Source organism: Nyctibius grandis, chromosome 2, assembly GCF_013368605.1.
Source record: "Nyctibius grandis isolate bNycGra1 chromosome 2, bNycGra1.pri, whole genome shotgun sequence".
NCBI classification, from domain to species: domain Eukaryota; kingdom Metazoa; phylum Chordata; class Aves; order Nyctibiiformes; family Nyctibiidae; genus Nyctibius; species Nyctibius grandis.
Window position 1 is genome coordinate 43,060,565 of NC_090659.1, and position 14,433 is coordinate 43,074,997.

The following is a 14,433-nucleotide window of genomic DNA, read 5'->3' on the forward strand; positions in this document are numbered from 1 at the left end:
GGAATATACTATCGATGTTGCAGGGCCCAAGGATCCCAGCTAGGATCAGGTTAGCAGGCATGTTAAATTTCAAGTGGGAAGGGAAAGACTCACCCACCCTTCTCTATACTGCTTCACTTGATACCTGTTGTTCATCCATTGTCAACACAATGTCATTGCAACCTTTGCTGTTCTGGGAGCTGTTGCAGTTCCTTAAAATAGGATAGGAGTAAAAATGTGGTCTGCAGATGAATGTGAACAGGTTTTACAGGTCTGGGAGCTGGGGAAAGAGAGCAGCACTGAGCTGGTCAGAGGAAGGGGGTCACGGCTTCCTCTTTGTTAGATGATACGATTAGGAGGAGGACATTCATTATGTGGTGTGATCTGTGGTGTCTGACCGGCACGCAGCTGGCATCTGCTAATCTTTTTTGTTGGCTTAATGTGGCAGTCCTGTATGCTGGCTTTCTACAGAAATGAGAGCTGGGTTGGGAAGGAACAGGCTGTGGGCCAAACCAATAGGAGCAATGGAGAGGAGTGTTAGCTTGCATAGTGTGATTTGTTGTTGGGTTGTGCTTTAGAGAAGAGATAATAAAGTTGTGAGCTAATTAAACTGTACCCGTTACATCTTGCCCGTCTTTCTGTAATGTTTACAGTGAAGGCAGATGTTTGGAAAGACTGTAGCAATTAAAATATATCTGGGAAATAAGACTTCTTCCTGAAATGCTGCTTTAACTGTTGTGGTGAAAGCTTTTTTTTGTGTGGCTGGCCTATGTTTCTTTGAATTAGCGCTTTCTGAGTCTATGTTAACAATATTGTGTTGTTTTTTATTCAGATTGAAGATAGGCTGTTCTGTTTATGAGTTCAAGGGTCATTTTAATTTGGACAGTTCTTTAATTCCTGAATGACCACAGAACCCTTTTGAAAACGTTTTTAGGAAATCCTAAGTCTAGTGAGGTGCGCTTCACTCACTGAGCCAGGTCTTCTATGGAAAAAGGAAAAAATCCACAGAAACTGTTTTAAACAACTGTTGGAGCTCCAAGGTCTGTGTTAATTTTGACACTTGTTACTTTTGAGAGCTTTGCTGAGCACTTCAAGAAGTCTTCTAAAATAGGATTTTTGTATAGAAAACTTTATTCATAAATATGAATGGGTCTGTGGAACTACTAATGTATAATTATAGTCAAATTTTAGACTGCGTATTTCATCTGTAGGATCATTATTTGTGCTGGTTTTTACTGCTGAGATTACACTTTTTTATATGCTTTTACAATATTAAAAGAACTTGGGATAGTGGAACAAAGTATTTATATTGACAGTGATGTTTATTGAGCTTGTTGCCTTTCACAGATCAAAGAGGATAAATTTTGTAGTAATATATATCAAAACAATTGGAATAAGATAGGAGATATTTCTCACAAATATTTTCTGTTAAGAAAGGTACTGCATGGAATTTATTAATTTATTTATTTGTTTGTTTTTCTTTTAAAGGGAAATGAAAATATATGTATCCATCAGTGTGTGGTGGATATGGCTGGTACTACTGCTTGAAATATTTAGTATCTTGTAAACTAATAACACATGCCAAAGAGAAAGGAAATACGTTCCTGAAATTTATCATGTGAATTTCATGCAATTATATTGGAAATAATTAGTATGTTAAGTAGAAGAGTGTGAGCACAAAATTTGATGGTCCAGGATATTGAGTCACAATAATATGAATACTGAAGAGCTGTTAAGTTTTAAGAGCAGATGTGTATACATACTCTTGCCAAAGATACAAGTGTCGTATATAATGATGCCCCTCCCATACATACCGGAACAGAATAGGAGAAAATACAGTGAAACATCACATGGCCAGTATGTAGTACAATGCATTTAGCAGTTTTGCAATCGGGAATGATTCCATGTCAATGCAATCTGTGTGGAATATCCCGCGTTCTTATAGTTTATAGACTATTTATAATGGACATTTTAGATGATGTGAAAATGTGTGGTAGTTATTCTTTTTTCTTTTCTTTTCTTTTTTAAGTTTAGTTTCTTAAGGACATGAGACACCAGAACCCTAAGTGTTTTGCAAGTCCAGAAAGGAACGCTGACCTGAATGGCCCTGAAACAGTGTGGCTTATGAGGAAAATCTAGTCTAGTAAGAAGCACTGAAATACCGCTCTTGTGTGTTTGTGGGAGATGTTAGAAGTGTCTGAGGTGCATCTACTACATTAGTGTTTTAACGTGAATCAGAGTTTGCTTTTGGAGTGAGTCTCCTGAGCATCATGATCATCTTCTGTTTCACGTAATGGACCAGTCTGAGAGTTCATGCAGTCGATTTCTTCTGGATGAACATAACTGGAAGAGATGATCCAGGGGGACCTAATGTGCTTTAGCGACTAAGGGGCATTGTGTCCATGGGACCAGAGTAGAACTAGTTGAAGGGAAAGGGGAAGTTGGCATATGTGTAGTGCAGACATCAAGTCCATCAACACCAGTTGTTTTACTCAACAGATGTGTTCCTGCGGTTCACACAACTTCCTAGTGTGGAGACACCCTGGGGTGTTTGTAGCTGCTTCTGGAATGATCAACTGGTAGACGGTGCAGGAGAATGAAGCCTGTGGTAAATGTACCACATCAAATGCTGTTTGGAATCACCCAACTAACCAGTAATCTTATAATTATACAGAATAGTAGTATTGACTATAATTTTCGGTTATAAAGTCAAATCAGCATTAAAAGCAGCATGCACGCATTTCTGAAACCTGGAATATTACTGGTTTTTGGTAAATCAGTTGTGTGTTTTCAAGTACACTAAAACAGGTCACATATGTCTACATTTATATTGCGTTTTGCATAAATAAACATTACATTTTAGAATGTATTTTCTTCTTTTTGGTGTTAATTTTCCAGTGGACTACATTTCTGTCACATCCTTGAGCTGGCATATACTTTTATTGTCTCATGATTTCATTTGTGTAGCAAATCTACTTTATTACATGACAAAAAAGGCACATTAGCACTTTGGAAGGGTGGGGATTTTGAAATAGAGCCTACAGACAAATAAGTTGACAAGCCATTTTTTGCTTCCTGTATTAATGTTATTAGATTAGTTTCTGCTCACTTCAACTGGATTACTTAACCCCAAGAAATGAGTGCAGGATTTGCACACAAAAAAATATGCCTTATTGTGAGATTCCATATTTAATTTTAATACCTTCAAGTTAGTGTAAATGTATTTCATTGCTCCTTATGCTTATCGAAGTGAAGTGTCTTTCATCTGGATTCTTTTACAGATTGATAGAAACTTCTGCTAAGTAGAATAAGACCTCAGTGGAGATCAGTCTTAGAAGTGGTAAGAGTGAAGTCTGTGAAACCACAAGAAGGCAGTCATAACTCACAAGTGCGGTGGAGACACAAGGATTCCTGTGGCTCGTTTGTTTTTACAGCTTGTATTTATATAGTAGTTTTTCTATCCATTTGAGTAGACACTGCTGGAAAAAGAGAAAAGGTGTTCCATACTTGAGATGCAAATTTAATCCAAGTAATACGTAGTCTGTATTTTCAAAACTACTGATCTGTTGATGTTTCATTGGTAATGACCTTTGGATTTTGATCACTGTCTTTCTAGGAACCTTAATGATGACAGCCAGAGAACAAATACTGTTGTGTCTCACAATCTAGGTGATGGTTGCTGATTTTACGTAATTTCTTTTGTAATTACTCTGATCTTAATGTTTTTTCTATGTTTTCATTTTGATGCATGTAAAGTTGTGGCTTTAAATATTTCAGTGTAAACTCTAATGAAAACAGTCTGTAATAGAAACGAAGGTTGAAGATGACTTTGCATGAATCATTTAGGAAGTACCAATGCAAGGTTTAGGTCAATACAGTTCTATTTGTACCCATTCATCTACAGAAGGATCCACCATACCATTGTGACAGGAGTTAGCACATTACACGTGATGGCAGCATTAGGGTAAATCCAAAAGAAAACCTGACTAAGAATTTCTAAAAATTATTTGTGGTACACATTTTCTGGTGTTAAATCCAGATGTTTAAAATTAGACTGCAGTGTTAGTCAAGCTGTTACCCATGACATTTTAATTTTGGTTTATATTTACAAACTGCAGTTATGTCACCAGAATGAATTGTTAAGCTGATCAGTTTTATAACTATTTCTTACATTCAGTCACCTCTTTAACTTAATTACTTTGGGTTAACCAATAACCAACATTTGCTTTTCTACAGTTTAAACATCTGTGGTATAGAAAGAGCTTCTACTAGGGAGGATGTACACTTGATTTAGCTGTGAGAGATCACAGTGGCTAGTTACAGTAACAGAGGAACTCCACGTGTATGTTCCAAAATGCGTTCTTCCCTTCAGTTTCTTCTTTCAGAATGCTGTTGCTCAGTTAATTTTTTTTGAATAAAAAGAGTTGTATGTACTTGTAAGATGGCAGAGGAAATATATGTATGTAGTTAAGCTTAATGCTATATTTCTACATAAGTTTTTATATAACGCACTCATCATAAAGTTACCCAAGCATCTAATGGTAATACATCAAACAATATGACTACTATCTGCTAAGTACTGTTTGTTCTCTTACCTTTTCTCACATTAGAGCCATATGCAGTGATTTTTTTGTTTGTTTGGTAGGTTTTGTATGTTTTCTTGTTTTGCCTGTTTTGGGTGATCTTTATTTGGTTTTGTTGTTGAAATTTTGCTTTGTGCTTTTGTTAACTAGAGCAAAGTCTAAGGACATTTCTTATACATGAGGAAAAATGAAGATGTTATTATAGACCCCAAAGCACAGTCTCCGGCTGTCAGAATCAGCAAGGACTGGCTGATTCCAGGGGATAGGGAGCCAGGGGCCAAGAGTGACCCCATTGCAGGCTGTGGCCACTCTGACAGGAGCAGCCCCACAGGGCGGGCAGAGCTGGGTGCTGGTAACAGGGTCATCAACAGCCCCAGGCACAGCAAGCGAGGAGCTAGGGTCAGGGGCAGCGAGGGGCAAGTGTGGGATGAGCAGGTTCACGGTGCACTGGTGAAAGGCAGGACTCAGAGGGTTGTAGTGAGTTGGGCTATATCTGTCCGGCAACCTGTCACCAGTAGTGTTCCTCAGGGTTCAATCCTAGGGCCAGTTCTGCTCAATATATTTATCAATGAACGGAATGCAAGAGTTGAATGCACCATGAGCAAGTTTTCTGGTGATACCAAACTGGGAGGTGCTGTTGAATCTCTCAAAGGACAAGAGGCCTTGCAGAGGGATCTACATAGATTGGAGCATTGAGCTATGATTAATGGGATGAAATTTAACAAGTCAAAATGCCGAATTCTGCACCTAGGACAGAGTAATGCCAGGCACATGTATAAATGGGGAGAGGAGCGGCTGGAGAGCAGCCCTGCAGAAAGGGTTCTGGGGGTGCTGGTCGACAGCAGACTCAGTAGGAGTCAGCAGTGTGCCCTGGCAGCCAAGAGGGCAAACCACATCCTGGGGTGCATCAAACACAGCATAACCAGCCGGTCAAAAGAGGTGATTATTCTGCTGTATTCAGTATTGGTGCAGCCTCACCTTTAGTACTGTGTGCATTCCTGAGCCCCACAATTTAAGAAGGATGTGAAGGTCCTTGAATGAGTCCAGAGGAGGGCAACAAAGCTGGTGGAAGGGCTGGAAGGAATGTCCTATGAGGAGCAGCTGAGGACTTTGGGCTTGTCTAGTTTGGAGAAAAGGAGGCTAAGGGGTGACCTCATTGCTCTCTACAGCTTCCTGAGGAGGGGAAGTGGAGAGGGAGGTGCTGAGCTCTTCTCCCTGGTACCAGTGACAGGATGTGTGGGAATGGCTCAAAGCTGCATCAGGGAAGGTTGAGACTGGACATCAGGAAGCATTTCTTTAACCGAGAGGGAGGTCAAACACTGGAACAGGCTTCCTAGAGAGGTGGTCGATGCCCCAAGGCTGTCACTGTTTAAGAGGCATTCCGACAATGCCCTTAACAACCTGCTTTAACTTCTGGTCAGCCCTGAGTTGTCAGGCAGTTGGACTAGATGATCTTTGTAGGTCCTTCCAACTGCAGTAATCTGCTCTATTCTAAAAGGAGACAAGGCCAGAGACAGGTCTGGAGATGAGGCCTCAGCGAGGGGTCCCAGGTTCAGCCGTGAGATGGGGCCAGAGACAAGCTACAGGGTATCCCCAGGAGATGAGCTGCCTACAGCATAGGTGAGATGTCCATCGAGGAGGCAGAGCCAGAAGCGCCACAGCTACAGCATAGCTCACAGAAGGACTGATGGCCCCAGCCAGGCTGAAATGGGACTTCTGGGCCCATGGGCAGGAGGTGGGGGTCGAGACCCCCGGTGAGGCAGGCCAGGGCTGTTAAGGCCTACTTATGTCTTCAGGGCCCTGACACCTGCACACACACAACATTGAAACATATGACAAAGGTGAAAATATCAGCTAACTTCTCTGGAGGAATCAAAACTACAAACTGAAAGTTAAGGATTTTTGAAAAACAACAGTGAAAAAAATTGAAGATATTATGATACTGTTTAAATTATGCCATGGTCAATTTTGAACATTGCATGCTGTTGCTGTCCTTCCATCTTAAAAAAGTATAGTAGAAGTAGGGAAATTACAGAGAAAAGTAACAAGAAAGACCAAAAATATGTAATAAGCCCTTAGTTGCTCATCCAGTTCTTATACTTTTACTTCAGTAACCGTTTTTTATCATTCTTGAATGCGTGATGTTGGGCTATCTAGAATTTGGTTCTGTTCTCTATGACTGCTGTAAAATATTTAGGTATGAACTGTTAGGTTGTGTGATAAAAGCTCATCTACACACCCATGAAAGAGCTCAGAGAGGTGATGACAGATGGGGAATCCCAAATCACACCCTTCCTGGCTGCTCCCAGGCCTACCACAGGAGCCATCAGCCCATCACAGGGCCACCTCTACAAGGCCAGGGGAGCAGAGAGTCCTGATGGCAGATGGGAGCCCAGATTAAGGACTCAGAGGGAGGGACAGCCTGTCCCAAGAGAGCCTCAGCCCCTCTGTCCAGCCATGGGACCCATCAAGGTGAAACATGAATAATTTCATTCTATTGATATTTTTGAAAGGTTAAGGAAAGTGTTGGGAACCTGTCTCTTTAAATTAATCATTTCAGGAGCTATTGATTTGTTTACTCAAATGCTCTGTTTCATGTCAGTGGGTACTGTTATTTGAAGGGATTATTTCTATGTCAGGAGAGGCCAATTCTGAGAGACAGCGGTTTCACTCAAAAATGAATTGAAGATTGGGCAGGGGAGAAAAGACTTCCAAAACTGATAATAGGTATACAGGTATTGTCATAGGAAATTAAATGTCTAGTTCATTTTTTACACCTGATCTCTGGCATTTCAAAAGAAGGGTTGTATCTCCTAACATAATTATCGACAGAGATGCAAATGAAGGGAAGTCAGGTTTTTTGCTGTTGCTGTGATGAAAGGCAATTTTTTGCTTGCTTGTGAAGGCTATTAATTTTTTTCCCTGGGGCACACTGTAGATAGATGAAGACTGATTCTTTATTGCCTCTCTACATGCATTTTTTTCTTACAAGAGGTGCTGCGCAACTTTTCTCTTTTCAAGGCATAAGGGGACACAGAACACAGGTGCTTCTGTGTTAACTGTTTAGGCCCAAGGACATTTGTGGTTTACCAGAGGAAAGCAAGTGTGCACATATACTTGCTGAAATGAAGCCTAGTAAGACAGATTAAAGATGCCAATTTATCAGTTTTATTGAAAATACTTGTGGCTTGTATTTTCATGAAAAATTTGAATGATAAATTTTGTAATATTAGTCTGATTGTCTTTTTTTTTCTTTCCTCCCCGCCCCCCCAGTCTTTGCTTTTGTAAACTCTTGCCTTATACATGTCAAAGTTCTGGTCTTTAAAGGTCTGATTCTGTTTGTCTACAGTTTCCTTTCTGGCAGACTGAAAGTGTGTGGGGCTCAGGCACTGGCCTGAGTTCCTGTTGTCTCATCTACTATGTGATGTTGGAGACGGTTTTAGTCTTGTCTGCCTGACATCTTTCATATGACATGTCAGTGCTGGGAAGATAGAACGTTTGGAGTTTGCCCCATTGAGCACAGTTTCCTCTCTTTGGTGTACAGATTAATATACTTTAAGGTTGCCCTGAAGGTACACTGGTGAAAGGCTTATAGATGGGCAGAAAAGGTGGTTATTTAACTCTTTCTCGAGGCCATTTCTGCGCAGCAGAGTTAAGCCACCACTAAAGACAGAGTCAAAACGCTCATTGGCATAAGTCAGATCAGGATTGGATTTGAAGAAAAACAGATGTGAGGGAACTGAGGTTGTAATCTGGGAGCATATAAAATGCTACAGATAAAACACAAATTTCTGATAGTTTGAAATTACAGTTTCAGCCAGGTATAGAAGACTAAAAGCAGAAAAAAGAAATCACAGCTTAACATTGGTGTAACTTAGATTAAACATTTGCAAAGATGCAGAGTGGAGAAGAGTGTTCATTTAGCATTCCTGCTTCCTTTAATACCCTGTAGGAAGCCTGTAGAATTTGCTCTTTCACCTTGTACAATGAACAATCATTCCTATCATGTTAGTTTGTATGAAGTTGAAGTTGCTAAACAACACTTTTACGTATTGCTAAACTTACTTTTTTAAAAAATTAAATTATTACCACTTGAATTAAAAAGTAGTTTTCAGTAGAAAAATGAAAACATTTGTAGACATTGAAATTATGAAGTAGGAGAGCCACACATCTGGACACTTATGGCATTATTGTCTCAAGTAACAGATATAATTCAAAAGCAGGAGTGCTTTTTCTAGTTCAGTGGAAAGCAGCAGCATAACTGAAACAAAGTGGTGAGCTGCTACTAATCTGTTATTGCAATCAGCTACCTCTGTCACATTTTATATGAAGAAGAAAGGGGGGATAAATTCAAAGTAGCACATAAAATATTGTTTTAACATTACTGCTGGCTAGATCTGTAAATGGAAATAATAAATCCTCATACAGCATAGAGAGTAATACTAAAGTATTCCCACTAGCATATGTTATTTACGGCTGCTCTAAAGTTTTATTTCTTCTATTTATGTCTCTCTCTTTTTGAAGGGGTTGGACCTGACATGCTGCTCATAGTTAGCTATTCTTATGCTAGCAAATCTCAGTTTTAGCTAAATTCTACAGCAATGGTAGATAAAAATGGTATTATAAAATCAAATAATGATTGCATTTTAACCTACTGGGAAGATAAGACAAAATAAGTGTTTATAAAATATTGAAATTAAATTGCATGAACTAAAATTTTTAAATTGTTCCTAAATAAGCTTACAAGTGGAAAGGAGTGGGTACATCTTTACATTTATCATCCCCAGAGTTCCTTAGGTAATACAGACAGATATTTTTAACATTACCGCTCATATGGAAAAAGCATATAGAAATGTTTCTGAAATTCAGATTAAAAGTTGAGGTGAAAGCATAAATATAATTTGCATTAGTTTGATTCTTAAGGTACAAGAGTAACATGCAAGTTCAATGCTTTAATTTCAGTTCCTGAACTTCCCAATGTGTCTGATTCAAATCTGTGTTACAGACTTGTCTTTGCATCGTATCAGATTAAAAATATGCTTAATGCTCAAAATGGAGAAGGCAGTGATTTATCTGTCATGGCTGAAACATCCAAGTTTGTAGACTAATTACCTTATCCTCCATCTTTTTGTCTTCCCTGCTAACAGAAGCTTAAGGAAAAATTGGAAGGTGATTCTGAATTGTACTTGGAAGTGACTCGCCACTGGCATTTTTATGGAACCATCTTAGTGAGCTGTGCTCATCTCTAAGTACAGAAAGGACATGCCCTCAGATGGCTGAACTAACCAAAAATTTGTTTCTCCTACTGATCTTGGAGTAGATAAATCTCTGCTGTGGTTTTTTTTTTTTTTTAGTTCAGTTGGTCCATCAGTGCACAGGAGAGTGTGCTTAGCTGTTGATATTGTTAGAATAACTTGTGTTTAGCTAAAAAGCAGACTTATGTTCTTTGTTTCCACAAACTATCTGATGAGAACATGTGAGTCAAAATATACGCTGTTTCTGTCATTTTACTTGCTGTGCTTTCTGGTCCTTTTGGTGTACAGCATCTTGAAAAAAAAGGGATTCTGGTTCTTTTTGTTATTTTTTTTGTGTTGGGGCCAAACTCCCATGCCAGCTAGAAAGATTTTTTTGAAACAATTTCAGGACAGCAGACTTTGCCCTCTTCAAAGATCTGCTTGGAAGAGTCCCGTGGGATAAGGCCTTGGGGGGAAGAGGGGCCCGAGAAAGCTGATTAAAGTTCAAGGATCACTTCCTCCAAGCTCAAGAGCAGTTCATTCTGATGAATAGGAAGTCAGGCAAAAATGCCAGGAGGCCTGCATGGATGAACAAGGAGCTCCTAGCAATATTCAAACACAAAAAGGAAGCATACAGAGTGTGGAAGCAAGGACCGGTAAACTGGATGTACTACAGAAATATTGTCCAAGCATCCAGGGATGAAGGTAGGAAAGCTAAAGCCCAAATGGAATTGAATTTGGCCAGGGACATCAAAGATAACAAGAAGGGCTTCTGTAAGTACATAAGTGACAAAAGGAAGAATGGGGAAATTCATTGCTCAAAGAGACGGGGGACCTGGTTATATCAAACATGGAAAAGGGTGAAGTACTGAATACATTCTTCACCTCAGACTTTACTAGCAAGACCAGCCTTCAGGAGTGCCAGGTCTCAGAGGCCGGGGGAAAGGCTGGAGCAAGAAGATGTACCCTTGTTGGAAGAGGATGAGGTCAGGGAATATGTAAGCAAACTGGACTTGAATAAGTCCATGGGCCCTGATGAGATGCACCCACGAGTGCTGAGGGAGCTGGCAGTTGTCACTGCAAGGCCACTCTCGATAATCTTTGATCAATCATGGTCATTGGGAGAAGTGCCCAAAGACTGAAGGAAAGCAGATGTGACTCCTATCTTCAGGAAGGGAAAGAATGAGGACCCAGAGAACTACAGACTGGGCAGCTTCACCTCAATTACTGGGGAGATGATGGAGCAGCTAATGCCAAAAACTTCTATGATGAAGTGACTGGCCTGGTAGATGAGGGGAGAGTAGTGATTGTTGTCTACTTGGACTACAGTAAGGCTTTTGACACTGTCTCCTGTAAGATTCTTACAGACAAGCTGTTGATGTGTGGGCTGGATGAACAGACAGTGAGGTGGGTTGAAAACTGACTGAATGGCCAGGCCCAGAAGGTGGTGATCAGCGTTGCAAAGTCTTGTTGGAGGCCACTGACTAGTGGTGTGCCCCAGAGGCCAATACTGGGTCCAGTCCTGGTTTACATTGTCATTAATGACCTGGTTGATGGGGCAGAGTGTACTCTTGGCAAGTTTGCTGAAGACACAAAACCAGGAGGAGTGGCTGATATGCCAGAGGGTCACGTTGCAGTCGAGAGAACCCTTGAAGGCTGGAGAAATGGGCTGGCAGGAACCTCATGAAGTTCAACAAGGGAAAGTGCAAAGTCTCCCCCTGGGGAGGAACAACCCCATGCATGAATATATATGCTGAGGGCCACCCACCTGGGAAGCAACTTTGCAGAAAGTCCTGGGTGTCCTGATGGACACAGAGTTGAACATGTTCCAGCAAAGTGCTCTTGCAGCAAAGAAGGCTAATGGTATCCTGGTCTGCATTAGGCAAAATATTTCCAGTAGCTCAAAGAAGATAATCCTTCCTCTCTGTTCAGCACTGGTGAGGCCACACCTGGAGTACTGTGTCCAGTTCTGGGGCTCTTCAATATAAGAGAGAGAAGGACATACTGGAGAGAGTCCAGTGAAGGGCCATGAAGATGGTGAGGGAACTGGATCATCTCTCCTCTGAAGAAAGGCTGAGAGAGCCAAGACCATTTAGCCTATGGAAGAGAAGGCTGAGGGGGGAATCTCATTGGTGTGTATAAATACCTGACGGGAGGGTACAAAGGAGATGGAGCCAGACTCTTTTCAGTGATGCCCAGTGACAGGACCAGAGGCAGTGGGCACAAAATGAAACTCGTGAGATTCCCTTTTGAGCATGATGAAACATTTTTACTGTGAGGGTGACTGAGCACTGGCACAGGTTGTCCAGAGAGGTTGTGGAGTCTCCCAACTTGGAGATATTCAGAAGCCACCTGGACATGGTCCTGGGCAACTGGTTGTATGTGGCCCTGCTTGATCAGGAGAGTTGGACGAGATGACCTCCAGAGGTCCCTTCCAACTTCAATCATTTTGTGTGTATGACTTGAACTGTCTTCACAGTCAGAGAATTACAGAATGGTTTGGGTTGAAACAGACCTTTAAAGGTCATCTAGTCCAACCCCTCTGCCCTGGGAAGGGACACCTTTCACAGAATCACAGAATCACAGAATGTTAGGGATTGGAAGGGACCTCGAAAGATCATCTAGTCCAATCCCCCTGCCGGGGCAGGATTGCCTAGACCATATCACACAGGAACGCGTCCAGGCGGGTTTTGAATGTCTCCAGAGAAGGAGACTCCACAACCTCTCTGGGCAGCCTGTTCCAGTGTTCGGTCACCCTCACCATAAAGAAGTTTTTCCTCATATTTATGCGGAACCTCCTGTGTTCCAGCTTGCACCCATTGCCCCTTGTCCTGTCAAGGGATGTCACTGAGAAGAGCCTGGCTCCATCCTCTTGACACTTGCCCTTTACATATTTATAAACATTAATGAGGTCACCCCTCAGTCTCCTCTTCTCCAAGCTAAAGAGACCCAGCTCCCTCAGCCTCTCCTCATAAGGGAGATGTTCCACTCCCTTAATCATCTTCGTGGCTCTGCGCTGGACTCTCTCTAGCAGTTCCCTGTCCTTCTTGAACTGAGGGGCCCAGAACTGGACACAATACTCCAGATGCGGCCTCACCAGGGCAGAGTAGAGGGGGAGTAGAACCTCTCTCGACCTGCTGACCACACCCCTTCTAATACACCCCAGGATGCCATTGGCCTTCTTGGCCACAAGGGCACACTGCTGGCTCATGGTCATCCTGCTGTCCACTAGGACCCCCAGGTCCCTTTCCCCTACGCTGCTCTCCAACAGCTCTGCCCCCAGGTTGCTCAAAGCCCTTGTCCAACCTGACTTTGAACACTTCAAATGATGGGGCATCCACCACTTCTCTGGGCAACCTGTTCCTGTGTCTCACCGCCCTTATTGTAAACAACTTCTTCCTTATGTCCAATTTAAACCTACCCTCTTTCAGTTTAAAACTGCTGCCCCTTGTCCTGTCACTACAGGCCTTGGTAAAAAGTCTTTCTCAGTCTTTCTTATAAGTTCCCTTTATATATTGAAGTGCTGCAATAAGGTCATCCAGGATCTTTCTCTTCTCCAGGCTGAACAACCCCAGCTCTCTCAGCCTTTCCTCATAGGAGAGGTGTTCCAGCCCTCTGACAATTCTCACGGCCCCCCCCTCTTGACCCACTCTAACAGGTGTATGTCTGCCTTGTACTGGGGACACCAGAGCTGAATACAGTACTCCAGGTGGGATCTCATGAGAGTGGAGTAGAGGGAGACGATCCTTTCCCTTGACTTGCTGGCCACATCTTCGGAGCTTGTGTGAAGATGTGGCCACATACCTGTATGAAGACATGCACAAACACACTCTCCTCAAACATTCGCTAAGAGGGATCCAGCTTCAAAGCACAGGCCATATAGCTGTGATAGCACAGTATCAAACTGATACAGTGCTGTATTCAAACTGATAAGCTTTGCTGAGATCAGAAGAGAGTACTGCTCTTTTGAGAAACTGGTCTAGTTGGCTTGATTCCAATGCACGCTGATGTATCTATTTCTGCTTCTGAATTGTTGTACATCCAGAGAATAATTTTGGCTTCATCTGTGTGATTTTATACATAAAAAGTTATTTATATATATTATTCCATTATTTGCATCTCACCTTATTAAAACAAACAAACAAAAAAAAACAAAAAGAAAAAAAAAGAAGAAAGTGTAGGTCCCGCTAGGCCATTGCATTCTGGCCTACATGAATTCCTCTTCCGTGGAGACTGATTTCCAGATCTATAGTCAGTGCCAAAGGTGGAGGCATAGTACAATCACATTAATTCATCCCTGAGGAAATACCTTGCCTAATTCCTTTGAAAGGATATCCTATTACTTCCTCATAGACTGACTATTGTAGTCAGATTGTAAACAACAAATTAACCCGCATCATCTTCTGTTCTATTTTTAGTGTATGAACTTATAAAATATGGAAGAAATGTATACATATAAGTTCCTAAGTGCATGAACGTGCACTCTGTGTTGCAAAGTTTTACCCATTTCTCATGTTCAGTCCACAGATTCACTCAGATCTTCCTGGTGTTGTTTTGATCTTCCACTATACAGAAAGCGAATCAATCTTTTGTCTCATCTGTTAACCCAGCAGACATACTCTTCTGGTTCGTGAGCT

At 41.5% G+C, this 14,433-nt stretch overlaps 1 protein-coding gene across 2 annotated transcripts in view; it reads left to right on the forward strand.

Annotated features, from left to right (window-relative positions):
• ANOS1 (anosmin 1) overlaps positions 1-14,433 on the forward strand; it is a 152,372-nt gene that overhangs the window by 13,727 nt on the left and 124,212 nt on the right. The window lies entirely within an intron of this gene.